The sequence below is a fragment of the Apis mellifera genome, linkage group LG10 (assembly GCF_003254395.2).
Source record: "Apis mellifera strain DH4 linkage group LG10, Amel_HAv3.1, whole genome shotgun sequence".
In the NCBI taxonomy this organism is placed as follows: Eukaryota; Metazoa; Arthropoda; class Insecta; order Hymenoptera; family Apidae; genus Apis; species Apis mellifera.
Genome location: NC_037647.1, coordinates 2937903 through 2954839, shown reverse-complemented (window position 1 = coordinate 2954839; position 16937 = coordinate 2937903). Strand labels below are relative to the sequence as shown.

The window sequence follows — 16937 nt, the reverse complement described above, 5'->3', positions numbered from 1 at the left end:
AAAGAAAAGGATCTCAAAACTCGTCATCCGATCATAACACACTCCATATTCTTCAAAATCTATCTAAATCGAAAGAAGAAGCTGGAAAAAATTTCTACAAATTCTTATCCATCCGCGATTCAAGGTTTGGAGGCAGGTGCACGCGAAGATGGCTCGATCTTCGCATCCTCCTCTCCAGGATAATCCTCGAACGGCCTCCAGCCTCGAGCGTGTAGAATCTTCCTCGTGCACTCGACACAAGCCGGTTGCAGCCGATACGTGTGGCGCACTGTGTGCATACGTGTGCGCGTGCACTTAGGCCGGCGGTGCAGTGGACGCGGTTGCATTGTGGAGTAGCGGAGCGAGCGAAAGGGAGTGTGGGGGAGGAAAGAAAGCTGGACGCCGAGGCGAGGGGGAGGGGGAGGATGACGGTGCAGCGCATGCAGCGCGGCAGACAAAAAACGATGAGCCGCGGTGGGGGCCAGACGGGGGGCAAAAACACGCGACGGGCCCCAAACCCAGGCCTCTCTTGTGCCGACTCCCTTGCTACGTATATATATGTGTATGTGTATGTATATATACATACGCCACGGTGTGTGTAAGTGCAAGTAGATGCAGTTTGAGCAACGGTGGACAGACTGCACGCACACCGCGATAGAAACCGATTCCGGAGGGTGTCGAATGTTGTGGACCTTGACGGGGTTATACGTGGTTATATAGGTATTTGGGAATTATAATTCCGTAATTCCTTGTAAAAAAATCGTTAAATTGAAGAGTTGGATACGATTTTTGTTGAAATTTGATAAATAGTAATGCTTTATTCTAATTTTAAATTACGAGCGTAATTCTCTTCGTTTAATGCTTGATTCTTTTGTAGCAAATGTTTTTGAGACTCGAAATATGTGGTCCAGATTTTATCAACGAGCGCAAAGAAAACCTAAATTGCTTTAACAAAGACTAGCGCATTCATTGAGTATTATTGTATTGAGTAAACGTTTCGATTCGGTGGAAAAGTGAAAATTATAAAAGCAAACAAGAATCGATCCCTTTCTATGTAATCACGTCTCTACAACAATTCCAATTCATTCCCTGAAAAAAGAAAGCTACCATTATCGTCTGATGATTTCCATTAACACGGTTCATTTCACCAACCATCGGCCTCAAAATTACTTCATTCGTGCACAAATCAGGAATACAGAATACTAAAAATATACGATACACAAAATTGTCTTTAATATTCATTTTTACTTCTTCCCCCCTCCCATTAATTATCGAATTCTAATAGCATAAAATATCTAAAGAATTACTACTTCAAAAATTAAATCGAAATTTAATTCAAATAAATAAATATTCCACGAAGAAAACATTTAATTTATCATTTAACGACATCATCTTTCCCCCCAACAACTATATCAAATAAAAATGCCGATAAAAGTACCGATATTTTATCAATAAACAACGCAATCACCTATTCGATCTCTATCTATGTATTTCGAATCAACCACAATCTTTCTCCCCCTCCCTCTTCCATTCAAAACAAAAGACGGATAATTCGTCATCATTTCGTTACGCAATACTCGTCACCACGTTCCGGATTTCCGACGTTATGCAGGTGGACAACGGCAGTGTCGTAATCGAGACAAGTGTGTGTATGTGTGTGCGTGTGCAGGTGCGACGTTTGATAGTCTTTCTCTGTATCTGGCTCGCTCGCAGACGCGTCGATGGTCGATGTACAAACGCCACGTTTCGCAGACAGAAAATATATGGCAATTAACCGGTGTTGTAATCCGTAAATACACGGTCTGACCGGGCTACGATGGCCGCGCCGACGATAAATGGCGAGAACTTCCGCGATTTTTGCATTTCAACCGTGACGAATGTCGCGCGGCTAGACTGCAAATACGAGCGAAACGTCGATTCGAATCCACGCGTGTAATCGGCGATCGCTCCGCGCTATCCTTCTCGTTTCGAGAGCGGTTTGTGAAATATTTGTAGGGAAATTTCTGTTTTAAACCGAGGCTGGACGAAATTCACTTTTCCTATGGTAATTCGAAAATAATAATATTTAAATAAAGTTTATTTGATTTATATAATATATCAAACGAGCCACGATCGAGATTTGATCTCTTTGGGGGGTAAGAAGCGAGGAAATAAATGCTTCATCGCAATAAAACCTAACTTATCACCCGACTGATGCTATATTATAATTAAAACTCCATATCCCGCCAACTAAATACACGAAGATCGTCGCCGAGAATTTCCCTAGCTAGGAATTAACCGCAAATCAGATTTGAAAACTTTTCACCGGCGGTAATTCGGAACTTTTAAAAGGTTACTTTGAAACTGGTCGAAAAACCAATTAAAATGCAAATACACCGGTGTACACACGGAATCCAAAACCGTTCCTGTTCACGAGTGACACGATATATTCTCTTTCTCTCTTTCATTCTCGAAAGAAAGAAAAAAAAAAAACTCGAAAGAAATACACTGTTAAAAAGCATTAACATCCCTTCGCTCCATAAATCACAGCTCCATTCCCCCCCCCCCCCCTTTGGCAATTAGTATTTCCACGTTGGTCTTACGTGTGGAACCAACTTTGAATTTTACGCAACGAAAACAATTAACGGATCACCATTAATGTCCACCTCCCCTCGCCCCCTCCCTCATAACTCGGTGTAGCATAATGGCGCAACGATGATCGACAGACCGGCGGCCATTGCTCGCCGCGAACTTTCCTAGGAGAAGAGAAATTAATTTTCCCCCGGGTGGGGAGGGGGTGCGCGGGGCTACAAGCTTCTTTATAAATTATTAAAACTTTCGCGCCGGGCTTCTCTCCACCGCGCCACGAGGTTATGTATATCCGCCTTTGTCGGTAAGGCTCTCATGAATATGTAGCCGAGAGCTCTCTGTGTAACTGGGTGTCGGCAGTTTTTCTTTCCGAGCTGGGCGGCCAACTTTGTTAATCCGCGATACGGAAACCGTTTTGCATTTTGATATCGCGAACAGGTACACTTGCTCCTTGTCACGGTGAATGAAGGAAGGGAGGGAAGGTTTGAGGTTAGGTTTTCCTTCCAAGCTTTTCTCGCCTAAGTTAAAAAGATATACGTTGATTCGTTGTACAGGATGTTCGAAGAAATTTTAAAAAAAGGGTTGAAGCAAGCACGAAAATCGAGGCTTGTCTCGTCAAGCTCAAAAAATCTACCGAATAATTTGTTTAAATGAAATCGTGTAATTATTTTCCAATTCTTTTGAAATTCTTAAGATGGATTCTTAAGAAAAAAGGAAAATATAGGATATTTTTATTAATAACTGTATAATATAAATATCCTATTATAAATATCATAAATATTGATTGGTGGCTTAAAAATATCTCCATTTAAATTACAAAATACAAATATACATACGTCGTACGTTGCTTTAAAATTCAAATATCCAAAATATAGCGATTGAATTTCCATTAATTATACAAGATTGATTTATTCGCACAATTATCACTGGTCAAATTCGCGCAGGTATATGGTATATCTAGCCATGGAACGTTTGCACGTGTCGCGTGTTTTTCCCCCTCGCGTATATAACCACAAATATTACACTGTTTAGAACCACCGAACCAGATAATTCTCATTAATTACACAAGCGAACACAATAAACTTTATCGACACCTCGCTCGCCAAGTTTCAACCTATGAGCTCATTCTGTTGATATCCCCCGTATTTTGAAAAACCTTTTCGGTTTATGTTTCTAATGTTTCTCCACCTCTCCTCTGTTATATCATCATAATGAACCGTTATGTTTTTGTTTCTATTCAAAACGATAAATATTATTATCGCATCAGTAAGTTGGACTTGCCTTTCATATCGAAGATTTCATAAAATCCAAATTTCGTAACGAAGATATATATGTATATATAAAAAAATATATTCGCAATTCAAGATACTTAATATCCCTCTCCCCTGAAAATAAAATATTTGAAATTTGTACTCGTTTTTGTTTCCATAAAAACGTAGCTCTAAAAAGTGTATAACGAATCGACGATTACATAAGCGAATTGCAGATGGATGAATTACAGGTCACGTGCACGAAAAGGAAAAGTGTGCAACTCGTGAAAGTATACACGAATATTATCACGAGGAATTTATCTTAACCTAATTTTAATAAAACTTTACGTACAATGGATATAATTCAACGTTACTTTATCGTATAAAATTATACTAAAATCTAAAATCAAAAAAGAAAATATTTGTATAAATATAATATTTTACTGCTCGCGGTATCAAAGCTTACTGTTCACATTTTTCATTGTTAATAGTTTTATTTACAGCGTTTAAACATTACACTCTCGTGATCCATTGTACGCATAATACATACGGGTCGACCGATGTCATCGACAGATGGTCCCGCATATACGGGTAATAAGACATTGAAATATATTTTCAACCATGGGTGAGCAATATCGATCGCGATGCGAATGTTTAACTATAAGTCGAGTAAGGGATCGGTTGGGAAGTCTTATTCCCAGGACTGGAGGGGGAAGGAAAAAGGGGATCATTCGTAAAAATTACAAATCCGCCTGTCCACGCAGGACCTCGTAAATCCATTTAATCTCGGCGGAGATTTTTGATGGATCGTTCTTGATCCATTACTATTTTGCCACGGTATTTATGAGAGTTGCGAAATATTTCTTTTTTATATTTCTTCGAAAGGAGTTAATAATATTTTTAAATTTCAATATTTCCAAAAAACGCACAGATATATTTTCCTTCCCGAAAATTCTCTGAAATTTGAAAACAAAAATATGAGAGATCATTAATCCACGTATATCAAATTAAATTGCAATTGTATATCTAGTAAAATAAAAATCACGAAATCTCGCTATCTCTCACGAGTCTCGTGCACCCAAAATACTTTTCGTAAAAATCCCAAAAATTGGTATGACAAAGTATCACGTCGATGTTCAGACCGGATGTTCACCAGACGGAAAGAATATCGCGCATTCTCAGAGGGGTCGAGGCTGGTTCAAAGGAACGAAATACCGGTGGCGAGTATCTTTTCGGCATTTTTCTTCGATTTTTCCCGACATAATCGGGCGAGGAGGGTTCGTGGACGGATCGAGAGGCGAAATCCGGTTTCCATCTCAACTCGATTCGTCTCTGCCCTTCTCGCCCGACTGGCCAACGACGAGACCTGGGTCGAACACGTGTCTCGCTCGCTCGTACACATGAAAACTTTACGATTTTTCGTATAGTATATAGGTATAATCGTATCACGTTTTCATGTTACAACATCGAAATTCAATTCTGCCTCGCGTTTTTGATATTCTTGCATTATCCGCACCGTGGATCTATGGAATCGATTGAGAGAAAAACTTGCGAAGTGATATAATCTATATAAATTTGCGTTCAAATTAAATATAATTCAATGAAAGAATTATATGATATAAAAGATAGTTCTTATACCGATCAAAAATTTGATTTTAATTCATATTTATTTCATCGTCGCGTTTGTTTCAGATATATAAATATATTTCATTATTCTGCTTGTAACAAATTTAATGCCTGTCTTTTTATTTAAAATTTCTTATTAATTCCAAACTTTCTTACGATAATGAATCGATATTAAAGAATCTCGAAAACATCAATTATCACGTTAATCTCGATACTTGTAATCTAAGAATTTCACAAAGTCTTCCGTATATCCCCGAAGGAAATCTGCGAAACTGGCAACATCTACTTTTTCCAGCTTTTATCTTTTCCGATCAGAAGCAGAGTTCCGGAAAGACTTTCGAAACGACAAGAGTATAGAGAACGACGCGTAAAAATCCTAATATGATGTGGCTAATTAAAATTGCCACGTCGGGCAGACGATGTTATCGTTGAAAAGTTGTTCTGCTTTCTAAGCCTGCCTGGAAACGAGGCCATGCACCCGCGTGTGTTTAACGCCTTGCTTTTTCTTTTTTTTTTTTTTCCTTCAACATTTTTCAACACCGACGAGAATTTCCCAAGATTGTCGTAAAATTTCGAAATAAAACCCCTTTGAAAGATTATTAATTCTTACAAGATTGATCAAACAAAACCAAACCATCATCAATTAGAAAGATCTTAAGAAATTAACAATCGAGAAATTTCACGAGATAGAAAATTTATGGAAGCGGCAGATCTCCTCTAAAACTCATGCAAGACAGAGGTGCATCCGTTTATGTCGCCCAGGCTGAACACGAGCGCATTCATTTCGCTACGTGACGATGCAGAAAGTGGGAAGAGAAGGAAGGCCTGGTTCTTATCTAAGCCTTTCTCGCGCCGTTTCTCCTATCTGGGTCACAGGACAAAGAGCACGCCCGGAGCTGGCTGCCTAGACGTCGTAGGAGAGTGGATCGTGCTCCAGGCCGAAATGGGAAACGAGGAGAGCGGAGCGAGGTCGAGTACCGGGAAAGAGAGACGCGATTCTCGGTAGATCTTCCTTCCTTACGGTAGAAGAGAGAGACTTTCGCTACGGCTTTTTCCACGCGCGCGCGCAAAAAAAAACACGCTTGCAACGCGTGTTTCCAGGAAATTAACGCCGCTATTTACGAGAGGAGGATGGGATAGAAATAAATAATCCGTGAGATGGAGCACAGTGGGATCGTTGTTGCAACAGTATTTCCTGAGAAACTGAGCTAGATGGCGCGGTGGTGTTGCATGCGGATTATGGACGAGGAGTTGATTACTATTTTTCAAGAAATTCGATACAGGATGCAGCGTGACGGAGAATAAATAATATCTGGAAATCGGAAACGGTAAAGTCATTTCTCTGACCGTTGAAAGATCGCGTTAGAGGATATCGCATCGTGAATATGCGTAGAATAGCGTTGATTTTTATTTTATATATTTTCGAGAGAACGAACTGAAGAATGTTTCTATTTTTAAATATTCATCACCTAAAACTGAAGTTGAAATGTAAATACACGAAAGATTCCCTATCTAAATCTTTAAACGTATAGTTTTAACGCGAACTCCCACTCAAACTTAACATCTCCTCTTCCAAGTTTCATCACACACACTGCTTACTCGGTCCATCGTGTCGATTAAAATTTCACGGGGATTATCAACTCGTAAATTACTCTCCCCTTTCTCCAAAAGACTGTCTCCAAAGACACCTGTGCAACGTGAAATAAAAGAAAAAAGAAGCGGGGAGGGGAGAAATGTCTCGACCTAATGCTCCATCTTGTCACGGGCAATCGGGGACGTGTCATCTGGAAACGAGGGGAGGACCGTGAGTGAGTGGATCCTCGAAAACCTTCACGTTCGCGAGATAAGCCTGCTGTAGATATATATCTCGAGGAGCACGCAGGAACGCGGGCTTCCAAATACCAGTCCCGTGCATATCCTATCCCGTGCCCCATAAACACGAGTCTCGCCAACAATGCACGCGCGCTTAGTTCACCGCCCTCTCTTTCCTCTCCACGCTTATGCCGGATGACAAAGGCGGGACGGAATTACGATCGACGCTAAAACGCGGATATCTCGCGGTAAAGATGACGAGGGTGAGAGATAAGAAGCGAAATGTCAAGAGTTTCACGCGATCTAAGATCGTAATTGCATGTAACGAATATCGTATGATGATGTAACGAATGGTATAAACGTGGAAAATCTTATAGTTTCGACGAGAAAGGATGAATATCCGACAATCGAATCGTAAACGATGACAAGTAGATAAATTCAAGAAAAGTAATCATCCATCGAATATTTCCAGAAATCTAGCCCTAGTTATTTTAAGATCCAAATATAATTGGAAAATTAAGAGCACGATTATGGAAAATCTTGGCAAAACGAGAGAAATTATTTAATTATTTTTACTCCCCTTTATTCTTTAACAATCAGAATAATATATTCACGATGCAACGTTCTACTTGTGCAACAACGTGGGCAGAGTCGATGACAACCACGATACGTGGCTCCAGTGATCATAATTCGTTGCTGCCTTCCTGCGCAGCGCACGATTTCGCGGTGCAACGTTCGCAGTACGAATGAACGGATATCGCAGAGACATCAGGCCAATTTATCTGGCGTCCGATCTCGAGCGTAGGATGTGCTCTTTTCGAGATTGGAACTCTGGATCCCCGTTAATGATACGGAATAGCGAATTTCGAGAAGTGTGTTTGCCGGTTCGTGGCAATAATGGGATTGTTGGAGAGGTTGAATAAAAGGCAGGGGCACGAAAATAAAGGCTTTTTAAGAATGACTTCTTTTCGCCATTTGATGATTTTTCGAGAATATTCAAAACGTGTGTGAATGAAGTTTGTTTGGAGGATGTAATGTAAGTTGCAGTTTGCGATAAGAATAATAATAATGTAATAAGAGTGATTCAGAGGAATTTTCAGAACAAGTTTACCCGTAAGGAGGACGAAGAATTACCAGAGATTATAATCTACGATTCTCGTAGAGTCACTTACGAGTTTCGTCTTGGAAATTTATAAGGAAAGAACTCGTTACGTGTACCGATAATCTTCCATCTTCCTGATACTTCTTCCCTTTAAATTGCAAACGAGAGCGAAATAAATTTTACACAGTCGATAAATATTCCCTTATGGGGGGCATAAGATAAAACACGATAGATAGGATTGGAACAACTTGCACAATAAAATAAAAAATATTCTGAAATTCAAGATATGAAAGTGTTTTCGTTTAAGATATAGGAGAACAGAATAATTTTATCCCCGAAAGAAGTTGAAAGTTACAAAATAATCATAAGAAAGAATGAAACGAATAAAATCTAGTTGCAAGAGGAAATATGAAGATCTTATACTTTTACCTTTATTTTCTTCAAAATCTACTATTTTCACAAGAAAACTAATAACACGACTTGTAAAAATATTCTTAATGATATAAGAATTATGATAATTAAAAGAGGATCGAAGATTCCATATAATAATAATTAAAAAATTCAATTCGATGGACACGAGTCAAAATACACTTTGCGTGCATTCTCTTAAGAATGGATAATTGATAATTAAAATTTCAAAAAAACCAAAAAAGATGTTTCTTAAATAATCAATAAAACATACGAATCAAAAGAGAAGAATCGAGGAATCCAGCGTGTTGTTCCACGGGAAGATTCGCTTGTCTAATTGATGCCTGGTCCCGTTAACCGGTCGAGGCGAAGGAAGAGAGGCTGGAAAGCGGAGAAAATAGAAGACGAAGAGGATGCTCCACGCGTCGTTGATTTCGAGGTTAACCTTTCGGCCTGCACGAAGCTCGTGCACGAGATCTAACGGACCAAGGACGATTTTCCGTCTCGCTTGTTACCGATTCTGGAATTTCTGGATTTCAGAATCATTGTCGATTCGTGAGAAATGTACAGAAAAAAAAAACAAGTTCCTCTCTTATTGCAATAATCTCTATTCATCCATGGAATTATGGAATCTCTTTTTCATTCGTTTCCTATAATATTTCTCCTAATCGTGAAACTTTAAGACGATTTATGGATTGATCATTATTAACGACTTGCAAAGAAAACAAATCATCCTGATTTCCAAAATATATTACCTAACTCTTGGTAAGAGAAGTGTGAAATTAGAGAAGAAGAATAATAATTAAAAAAGAATAGTCTCATCAAAGGACAGCCACAAGAAGAAAAGAAATCGTGGCAAGAGCGATAACTTCTTACACATCCAATACATATTTTTTGGACCAAGAAATCTCTTTCGTGAACAGAAAAGAACAAGAAAAGAATCTTTCTCTCGCCTCTCCGGATATTTCAATTCGTCCTTGCATTAAAAAATCCTTCGTGAAAAATCAAAACCAATCGCGAGGACGCAATCATCCCTAACCAAACGAATCGTGACACATAGCTCGAGGAAGGAAGGAAGGAAGGAAGGAAGGAATCGTGTCGCGATTCCGTCGTTTCCTCGTTAATACGTAGACGAGAGGGTTGGTGCATTGACGAGAATGATGAAAAGGAGGGACAAGGATAAGCGTGGCGAGGTAAGGCAAGATGAAAATCGTGTGGTGTGCACGATCCAAAGGGAGGGAGCACACGTATATATATATATATAGAGAGGCTGGACGAGATTCTCCTTCTCTCTCTCTTCTTCCTCCATTGTCCTCCGGTTGCACGGGGCTCCTCGTTAGAGGATCCTTAACGATCGCTCTTCACCGAGAGACGGCTCCGTAGTTGTCGTCGAAATCGTCGTATCGTCGATCTTAACGAGACTCCTAGTTTATCTGGCAGCCAGGGCACAAGGAACGTGTTTGCCACCATCTCGTTTTATCGCCGCGAGGGGAGGGCAAGGAGGTGAAGTTTGAGGAGCGTGCCTTCTGTCCAGTGGCGCGATGCGACACGCGGTTACAGATGACGAATGATCGATACTCTTTTCTTTTCTTTTCTTTTTTTTTTTTTCGTCGAAAGAAATAGTTCGAATGGATTCGCTTCTGTTCCAAGATTTTATCGAAGGATATTAAATCTGCCTCGATATATTTACACGTGTCGTGCACATTGGAATACATGTGGCTGAGATGGCTTCTTTTTTTTTGTAAATATTTACAATTGTACATTTCAGTAATTTCAAGATTTTTTATTTTTATTTCCGTATCTCGACAATATTATCCTGAAACAATGTATACAATGATATATTATATTAAATCGGATAGAAATAATTGTCAGACGTTCAATGTCCACTCGCAGATTAATATTTTCTTACCTCGAGTATTTCGCGAGTATTCGTGTTTTAAGAGATAGAAACGAAATATCGCGTCCCAACAATGAGGAGGGCTCTCGAGGATCCCAAGGCTTCGTGTTTCGAAAAATAGAAGAAGAGTGTATCGCGATTTAAAAATAGGTCCCCGCGGACAATGCAGAGTCGCATTCTGCAACGTAATTATCTATTTATTAAGTGCGTCACCGGTGTTGGACGAGGCGCGGAGAACAAAGAGAAGGAAACGAGACGGGGTAACAATGGGTAACGATAAGCATCTAGATGCAACCGAGCGTGCAGAATGCGGCGTGGATCACCGTATGACCCGCCGCCGGTGGTTGCTGTCATTTCGCCCGCGTTGTACGTCATCCACGTTCTCCACGGACGTCTCGACGCCGATTGTCGATGAGCGTGCAAGATCCCTTCGACATCGATCGAGATATCGGGCGAATGCCTCTCCCCTTTCGCATAAGTCAGGTCCCTTTGTGCCCATGGGATGGGATGGGATCGTGATCGTTGATGAAAATGGGTTTCTCCTTCAATTTTTCTTCGTTACGTGTTATAATTGTTGCAACACGTATAACACGAGGGTATATAAAAGTTGGTACATTTATCTCGCAAGGAATAAATTCTGCAGTTTTGGTGAAAGTTTTCTCAGCGTAACGAGTTATGCGTTTTTACGTAGTCTTACGTGTGTGTCTTACAGACTGGGGCCCAACTTTTATGGATCCATCAATTTTAAATTAATGGAATTAACATTTGAAAATTATTGTGCATATTTGAAAGATAATGTACCTTTATAGTTGTTTAAGTTTAATAAATATTATAAATCCATTTAGTTGTCATTAATCATAAAAAAAAACAATATCTATTAAGTATCATGATGTAAGTTTTATAAATGTTATAAATTTTGTCTATTCGTTTGGTCCTATTTGAAAAGTCTTTCTTGTTTCTTTGAAAATGAATTATTTTTCTTCCGTTTTAAGTTTGTAATAAATATTATCCAGCCACTATTCTTCTAAAGTTTCGTAAGATTTTACTATCTGAGCATATGGTGGATTCCAAAGTGTATCGTTTTATTACGAATCTGTTTCGTAAACTTCTTTAATATCACATATTATAGTTTTCCTTCTGTTTCGAGGCAAATCACGTGTGTGAAATCGTACAAGTTTTCATAGAAATTTTTATAGAATTTTGTTGTATGAGATTGATACTCCTGAACGAATACGTAGTTAAAATTTTTTTAATATCCTAGAAACTTGAATGATTGATTGTTTGAGACTCTTTATTAAAATATTTTTCAAATAAAAGAGACACTTTTCAAATCTAAAATTAATATACTTCTTATTCCATCTTTTCCTCTTCAGCATATTATCCGTTTGCCCTGTAAGATTCATAATTAATGAGATGAATTACGATTACGATACAAAAACAATTTGTAATAATTTCAATAATTTACCTTTAAACATTTACCATGAATTTACCTTGAATTTACTATTCCTAAATGCAAATCGTAGAATAATATTTTCTTTATTTAACATATTTCTTATTACTGACTGTTAATCTAACAAGAATAAAAAATACTATTAACGTAACTGCATTTTTCTCAAAACGATGTTCTCAAAAAACAAAACTCTATTCAAATCTATTCTGTAATCAGAATCGAGACTATCCAAATTTTTGGAATATAAAATACATTGTAGAAAAAACTATTAACATACCAATCTTTAACTTCCTCTCTTCCTGTCATCACGCATTGGTTATCACCATTTACAAAAATTGATAATATCAATTTTTCTATTCGATCATTTCAAGAAAAAAAAAACACCAACTTCCACCATTGTGAGAGAGAAAAACTGGAAGAAACATTATGGAAAAACAACAACCATCAATCTCCTCAATGGAAAACTTCTATTCTCGGCGAGAATGTACCTTAACAGTTACGTATCGTCTCACAAATATGGGATTACAGTTTCATAGCTTCTCACCTCATCCCCCTCCCTCCTTCCCTCCCAAAAAGGCACGACTCGGGTCGCCAGGGAGACCTGTCAGAGCGAGGGTAACGAGAAGCACGTGGAAAGGAGGGAGCCAGAGAGGTACTCCATCGCTCAAAGACATAAGAAAAATCCAACGCCCACACAACCTATCCGGCACGTGTGGGTGGGCATTCTGTGCGTGCACGAAACGGCAGAGTAAAAAAGGAAAAAAAAAAGAAAAAAAGATAGGTCGTCCACGGGTGACGTACCGTTGAATCGTGTCTGGGAGAATGGAACAGGTTAGATGAAGAGCAATTGGGAGAGAGAGGACGCGGAGAGAGAAAGAGAAGAAGAAGAAGAAGAAGAAGAAGCAGAAGAAGAAGAAGAAGAAGAAGAAGAAGAAGCAGAAGAAGAAGAAGAAGAAGAAGAAGAAGAAGGTGGTACCGCCAGGTTGAGAGGATCGAGGCTGGCCAAGGCCAGAACGTCGTGGAGCCGGATTATTTTTAGCGCTTCCTACTATTGTGCAAAGCACAAGTCTGTCAAGTGTCTAGGTAGGCCGCCTCAACGAAACGTTCCACACTCCCTGAGACTCCCTGTTGTCTGTTGCTGAACGCTAATTCCTCTCGTTCTTTATGCCCCATGTGTAGGTTCAGATTGTGCGCGTGTACACGCGCGTGTTCAATCATTTTCGTCGGCACTTTGATCGATCGAATCAAGATCGACTCGAGCGAAGAATGAAAAATTAATTCTTCCATTTTCCTATGCTAATATGACGGAGATTATGAAGCTCTCAACTTTTTGGCAGTCGCTTGAATTCGATGATATCATCTAAAAATGGAAATAGAAGATTAGAAAAAAGGAAATACGTGAGCTTTGTCGAAGATTTGTAAATGCTAGTTCAAGAAAAGTGTTTTAAATTCGACGCAATATTGGTCGCATTACTTACGTATGACTTTTCTGAAGAAGAACTTTGAAAGAATAATTTAATACCACAATAAAGAAGAAACTACAACAATCTTCCCAAATTTCTTATAGTTCCTTTCCTAAAAGCTTGCGAAAAATACCTCCAATAGAACCAATCGATCCCAGATTTAACGCATCCCAAAAGGCAAGTTTCATCCGCTCGACAAACACGAATTTGTCCTTACAAGGTACCGCAGTCGCGATTAGACGATTTACTTAAAACCTCTTCTCTCTCTCTCCCTCTCTTTCTCCTATCTCTATCCCACAACTAGGCTAAGGCCATGCGTCCTGGAATCCAATGTATCTTTAGAAAAGACGTTCCTTCTCCTTCTCCTCCTCTTCTTCTTCTTCTTCTTCTTCCTTCTCTTCTTCTTTTTCTGCTCACGTACACGTCGATTGTGTTCCATTTAACGAGGCCTCATTTGTCTCTCTCGCTTGTTCTCGATCCTCTCTCGTTCGGATCGTGGTCGAATCCCAGGCGCCGTGACTTCGTGGCCTTCCGCCTCCCAATCGGTCGCGCGATTAACTTCACGTGCCTTCCACGTGAGTTTTTCCAAACGAGCCTTCCAAATAGGCCGCGAGACATGCACTTGCGCATTATTTATGAGTCATAGCCGCAGTCATAGATCCAATCGTTGCGTGTAATTGGCAAACACTTTCTGACATAACATATCGAGACGGGGAATGTTGATTATAAATTGGATGATTACACAAGGAAGAACGAGAATAATATTTCTTGCGCGATTACACGATACATGCAGGGGATAAGATTTTCTTTTTTTTTTTTTTCGTATAAATATTCTTCGTTTTGGAATGTGTTAATGATTCGTGAGTAATAACGTTTTTACCGAGAATTTCAATATCCAATGTTGATATTTTGATCCGATCCGATATTACTTATTTGAATTTTATGACGATGATTAATATATATGGAGATTAAAGATGAATTATATTTCGATGAGAATAGAACGATACGTCGGTGATTATTTTCTATATAAAATTGTACAATTTCAATTTTATTGTTATATTCGTATCATCGATAAACTTGATTATCAAGTAAGAGAGAAGATTTTTTTTCCCCAGAGATAATTTCACAGTTTATATATTAGATATAAATAGATACACAAAGAATGACAATTATAAAAAGAGAAATGAGATGCATTGTTGTTGGAAATTAATCAATTTTATTCCCTTCTAAATATTTATACCAAGATATATATCGTTTCAATGTTCTAAATATTCCAAATATTCGTAAAAATTCGGAAATTATTACATAAACATTTCTCTGATTCATTATCTAACACTTTTCTGACCCAATTCCTCTTCAACGACAATCAGAATAACACCGAACAAATTCAAATCTAAAATTTGGCTCGGCTCCAAACTTACTCAAAGATACCTCATAAAATTACCAACCACTTAATCTTCTCAATCATCACAACCCCACATTTTGAATCTCTGAACCTTCCTTCCCCAACGAACTCCCCAACTTCCTCATAACAAGCATCATTGTAACCGAGAAGATTTACAAGAAGAATCATTCGCGCATCGCTTATCACGAGACGAAACCTTGAGACACTTTACTCTCTTAAATACGACGCCTATCCATTTCCAAGGACAATGCAATTGAATTGAATTACTTTCTCTTGCATTCGAAACTGCATCATCACAACATTCCAAAGCTTAACCAACCCCTTCATTAACATCCTCAAAAATTAAATTTATTTACTTAAATCCTCCATCAATTTCCCCTTCCAAAATTATCCCTCGAATATAACAAATTATTTCGAGCAACTTAACTCTCGAACTTTTCTCTCTAAGATTACAAAATTTCGTCTCCTCTCTCTCTGCCCCATCAGGGCGAGAGAGATTGAGAGGTGCACCGGGGCGCGTGCAATTGCTACAATGAGCACAGGCGAATGAGAGAGCGCGACAGAGTGGAGATGCGCGACGAGGGGGAGGGGGAAGCGGAGCCAGACACGGAGACGCGTGTTTCGAGCTCCTCCGTGCCAAGAGGAACGTCTGTCTGGCCGAGGAGAAGGCGTTCTTCGTGTGTTTGTTTGAGAATGCGGTAGATGCAATCGAGGTTTACGTAATGGCGACGTGACGGCCGAGGATGAGAGACGTAATAACGGGGAGGCCCAATGACCCGGTTCCACGGCCGCTCGACGAAAACACACGCGCACGCACAGGGAGGAGGAGAAGGTTGAATTCAATTTCCCAAAATCAATAGGGGCGGCGAGCGAGCACCGTGGCTCTCACGCCTACGAGCAAAAACACGGAGGGGGTTGGAAGTGGGGCGAGAGAGAAAGAGAGAGGAAGATGAAGCGGTTGGATGATGTATTGGATCGTGGAATCTGCCCTCCTCCTCCTCCTCCTCCTCCGGTGTTGGAAACCGTTGTTTCGATAAACCCCCCATGGAAATGGTGGGAAAAAAAGATGATTAAAGTTGATTTTTCCGAGTATGGGGTCGCGGTTTCACGGATTATAGTTAAAGAGTTTGAGGAGGGTTGATGAAAGAGAATTGGTGAATTTTAGTTCCGGCTTTTAGTCCTCTGATCGAGATTTAAATTCGAATCTTTTTTACAGAAATTGAAATTTTTAAATATTTATGCGATAAAAATAAATAAATTTACGCGAGATGTAGATCGTCTTTTATTAAAAAATCGAACAAATAATATATTATTTAATTGCAGCTGATTCTAAGAAAATTCCATTTTCGATAAGTTTTAAAATATTCGTGCTTGCAAAAAAAAATTGTCAGCGAATTACGTAAAACGCCGAGTCTCCACCAGTACTTCGAAACTGATTACAATTTCCAGGAACGTCCTCGAGACACGAGGAAACGAGTATGGAACGTCGCTATGGCCCACGCGTGACTGCGTGTAACGTTATCGTGCTAAGTGTTACGTGTTAAGAAGCGCGACTTTAAACGAAGCGAGCCCGGATATGCTGTTATTAGACTAATTTTAAGGGTACGAAAATGAAACGAACTCATGATTCATCACCAAAGGCGATCCACCATCGATCAATCCAACTTTACATTCGTGATTGTTGTCCACGTAATACGATCGATCTTAAATATTTTTTTCTTTTTTTGAGACGAAACATATTTCGTGTCTCAAATTATAATAATAAAATTCCTCGATATCGCGTGACAATGATAAAATTCTTCAACGTGTGTGGATCAATCGATGTGTAAAAATCAATTTGCCCGATGATTTCTAGAAAATTCCTAGAAACGGAAATATAAATTTTATATTAATAAATACCAAGAAGTGTCATATGTAAAAAAGATAATCCATGCGTCTGATTGAATAATAAACAAGAAGGAGAAAAAAAAAAGTAGT

At 39.1% G+C, this 16937-nt stretch overlaps 1 long non-coding RNA gene across 2 annotated transcripts; it reads right to left on the bottom strand.

Annotated features, from left to right (window-relative positions):
* Positions 1–5521: 5521 nt before the first annotated feature.
* Positions 5522–14692, bottom strand: LOC102654285. Of its 2 annotated transcripts, none has more exons than XR_003305505.1 (3): positions 13977–14692; positions 10655–13875; positions 5522–10561 (listed from the first exon to the last, which is right to left on the bottom strand). It is a non-coding gene; the product is annotated as an uncharacterized LOC102654285 (long non-coding RNA). The 2 variants fall into 2 exon arrangements; XR_003305506.1 differs by having other exon boundaries at positions 5522–12212; positions 12370–13875; positions 13977–14689.
* Between the last annotated feature and the right edge of the window lie 2245 nt (positions 14693–16937).